The following is a 4465-nucleotide window of genomic DNA, read 5'->3' on the forward strand; positions in this document are numbered from 1 at the left end:
TTGCCTGGCGCACGTGGCCGCGCGCCCTCCCCGTGGGCGCCGCGCTCGAGGCTCGCGCGTCCCCTCACGGTCGCCCCCGCCCCTGCGTGGAGACCCGGTGGGTGACAGGGCCGATCCCGCTCCTCGCCTGGGGGTGGCCAGGGCCCCCCAGGGGAAATGGCAGGGAGGCTGGCTTTTGGGACCACCAATACCCAAATGATCCCAAAATGCTTGCCGTCCCAAGCAGTCCCCACTGCCTGAGGTGGCCCCTCCGGACCAGCCCCAGCACCTGCTGTGCCTGGAGAGGCTGCGTGAGGGGAGGTCGCGTTTCCACCCTGCCTGGCCCTGGGAGCACGGCGACCCCCATCTCGCTGCACTGCCTCCCGTAGCTGGAACATGACCCAAAGCGATAACTTCAGACAGTACGTTTTAAGGGCACAGAGGCCCTGTCAGTCACATCCAGTGCAGCCAGTTAATGTGGGAGCTCAACTCTAGAAGGTCATTGAGCCCAGCTGTCTGCCAGCACACCTGCCACGGCACCAAGAGCAAGCAGACTTTAAATAACTCTTTTTGTCCCTTTCCTATCCACCTGTCATGGAAGAGCTCATTGCAGCTTCACAGCTACAGCTAGCTCTGTTTTGCTCTTAAAGTAACAGCCAAGCCACTCTTTTCTATGAACGTACACAGCGTATCATTCACAGATGAGTATTACGACAGAGCAGGCTAAGGAACAAGTACAGCTTTGATGCAGTAAGAACTTGCCTTTAGTGTTTGCTTTCCCATCACACAGTATTACCATATTCTCCCTGTTGGTTTCCTTTTTTGTCTCTTCAAGTTGGCCTTCCAATGGACTTACTTGACAAGGCCTGGATTAGTTCCTGCCTCCTCAGAGGTCTTAACTGTAGTTTTCTGATTCCTGCTCCCACCTGTTGCTTCCAAATCCTAATTGCTTTTTCTTTTGTATTCCCAGCTGTCGCTTCCCACCAGCTATGTCCTTGCTTCCATTGCCACCCACAACTGCTGCCGCATGTCCACGATTTGTATTGTGCTTCCCCGTGCAAACAGCAGGAGAGAGGAGTTGCCATCCATTAGTCCTCTGCTTTCATGTACAGCAGTGAGCTCTCTTAACTGCTGGGCACAAAACGTAAGCAAAGCATCACAACTTTAAAAATGCAAGATTATCAAATCCTTCCCAAGAGGGATGTCTCAAGGCCTTCCTGAAGCCCATCACAGTGAGATAACTTCTCATACTCTGCATCTCCCAAGAGCAGTTAATACGAATATCTTCACAGACGGACAAGGTAAGCAAGCTCATGCGTGTGGCTTGATTTTCTTCCTTCTGTTTCCTTTGAGTCTACTATGCAGTTGTATCTGCTTGATTTTTTTTCCTCTTTTCTCACTTGTGATTTACTATTCTATTGTCTTTCTCTAGATTAGCCTTTGAAGGTCTATAATTTGAAAATACAGTCCGTATGTTTGAAAGCTAGTTCCAAGCAGGAGCATGATGATGCAAGCAGCATCTGCCTGCTCCCTACTAGAATCCCTTGTTTAGTCTATGAATTACTAGGTGTTCCTGAAGTACATGATTAAGGTGATCCACTGATATATCTAAAGTCAAGTAATCATTAATTTTAACTGCTGTACTGTTACAATACATTTCCATGATCTGTTTATCCTACCCTCAAACTAGCTATAGTCAATAAAAGTATATATTAATTAGATATATTAATATTAAAAGAAACACATTTAAAATAGATTTAATTTTGACACACAAAATACAAACCTATGCTTTCATGAGAAAAGAGAAAGCAAAGACTTCAGTTTTGGGGGGAGGAAGTGTTCTTTCACATAGTTACTTTCCTTTTTTTGCTTGCTTGCTTCAATTTGCTGCTGGTGGTGTGCTGTTCCCAGCTTCCTAATAAACCTTTTGTCCCAACTCTTCCTCAATTCTCTTCCTGTTAGAAAAGTTATGTTAACATCAATACTACTTCTCCAATTATACATCCTTTCACTCCCAACTGACCAGGTATTATTGCTTTAACAGCCTGCGTTTTTTCAAAAGAGAGCCTTGCTTATACACTTAACTGTGGTCTGACTTCTGGGTATGTTGCATAAAAGGTCTTAAAACAACAGGTGCTTACATGCTTCTGGGGCTTGGCTCAAAGAATTTGACAACAGTTCACAGAATGATGCCCTCTCGGCACTCTCTTCCTTGCATTGTAGAAAAATGAAGAAGTAAAACTAAGCCACTGAGTTAAAGTAGTTGTTGAGCCCTAAGAAGGATGAGAGGAGAGCACTCAGCAGCTTTTGCAGCTGAATTGATTTACTGTTTGTTCTTGCTGCATTGTTAACATGTGCGCTCAGGAGGAACATGACTCAAATATTTGTGAAGATGCAAGCAGCAGCACAACTTTCAACTCAGTCTGAAACTGTTCCTCTGTGTAGCTACCCCAACCCCCATATAGTTTTATTACAAAGGAAGGAAAATGGTATCTAGGTGGTATAAAGCCTTGTTACACGAGTTACCTGCTGTTACACAAGATTTTCAGAAATGAGATGTGATGCTTTGACCTAATATGTAACTGTGTTTAATATCCCTGATACTATAACCAAAAAACCCCCCAAAACTTAAGGGTTTAACTGATAAATATTCAGTTACTTCACTTCTTTCTAATGTTTTTCATTATCTGTAACTAATCTCTAAAGCAGTTTTAGTCCTTGAATAACTGTTGAGGGGTTAAAATGTACAGTTATAATCCAGTGATATAGTGTGTGAAGATATTTAGAGTTGATGATGTCTTCCTTCTCTCATCTTCTTGTAAGGCCTTTCTCAGCTCTGATTACATCAAGTAAAATAGAACAGTAACATTTTTTCCTGAACTATACCGTCCAAGTAGCTATGCTGCCTATATCACAAATAGCTCTTTTCCCTCCATATTAGAGAGTTAGTATTCCGACTTGTGTTTGAACTTCAGGTTGCACGGTTCAAGTTGCAGAACTATACTGTATGTAGCATCTTTCAAACTCAGTGTGTGAGTACTCTGGTGTTGACAAATAAGAGAGTTAGATCTTTGCAGCCTGCTGGATGGCAATGACTTTGTCAGATGAATGAAGAGAATTTGTGTTTACCTTTATGTATATTTGGGATATATGGGGGATTTGGCAGCAGCTGATAATGATTAATGGCCTTACAATTTACATAGAGTGTAGCAGTAACTGCACTTTTTTCTCAAGAATTGAATAAACAGAGCTTCTTTGTAAAGATAATCTCATATTTGCTCCTTGATGTAAAAGTTCAGATCTCCCAATATTTCTTTCCTTAGTTAGGTATGTTACTACAAGACAGAGACATAATTGGTAATCATGCTTATTTTCTGGAATGTCAAGTCAGCTGTAAATTTTAAACACAAACCCCCGATTTGGCAAGTGAAATCAGAAAATGTGCTAAATCCTCTCAAATACAATGCAATGATGTGTGAAAAAGAAAGAAGAGTACATTTCTTTCTAAGTATTTCTGCAATGCTAAATGGACATACATAAAATCATGCAAATCAATATAATTAATAGCAACTTACATTTTTATAGCCTTCCATCCCAAAGAATCTCACAGCCTTTACAGAAATTATTGTAGGGAAATATAAAACAAGGATCATTTTACCACTGCTAAAATGCAACCAACTGCTTAAAATTGTACATCTATGATGGGAGCCTCGTCTTCTACAAAGAACTTGCAGACTTGGGCTCTGTGTTAGGAACAAAGATTGCCCCTTCGAGTGCAAGACAAAATTTTTTAGAGTACATGAAAGCTTTTAAATTACTGAGTACACCAATGACTTGAAGTCTGCACAACATCTCCAGCACACATAAGCTTGTACTTGATAGTAAAGTCTGACTGGCATATCAGTGCTTACTCTAAGCAGCACGCAGAGACACAACGCCTGGTTTGCTGCGTGTAATCAGTTTGACAGCCCCCAGGAACTGCCGAGTCTCCATGACCCTAGAAAGACAGTTTGGCACATATATTAAACATTCAAATACCTCCCATCCAACTGTTTATCCATCTCCGCTAGTCACAGACTTTCCCAGTCGAGCACTCACATTAGAACTGAATGGTTAGATAATGACGGAAGAATCTTCCACGTGTCCTCACAGTTGTTGCAGTTTGAACCCTTGGATGAAAATATTTCTGGGCTGATAACTGCATTTAAAGCAGGATGGTGGTTCAGTAACACCGGTGACAGGGAGTAACTAATAGTATATAGTTGAATAAATCCAGTGATTCTATTTGGATTTATTTATTGTAAAGTTCCCATTAGACATAGCTGCTAAACCTGATTTTTATTTTTTTCCTATACCAATGTTTTTAACTTACCAGAGCACTCGCTTGTAATCCGTGAAGAACTGGCTGGTCACGTAACACTTGTGCTTGTTCCCAGATACTAGAGACAAAGAGGCAGTCAAAATATTCTTTAAAATCTTAAATTAA

The sequence above is a fragment of the Haliaeetus leucocephalus genome, unplaced genomic scaffold (genome assembly GCF_000737465.1).
Source record: "Haliaeetus leucocephalus isolate CR32 unplaced genomic scaffold, Haliaeetus_leucocephalus-4.0 Scaffold306, whole genome shotgun sequence".
Classification (NCBI taxonomy): domain Eukaryota; kingdom Metazoa; phylum Chordata; class Aves; order Accipitriformes; family Accipitridae; genus Haliaeetus; species Haliaeetus leucocephalus.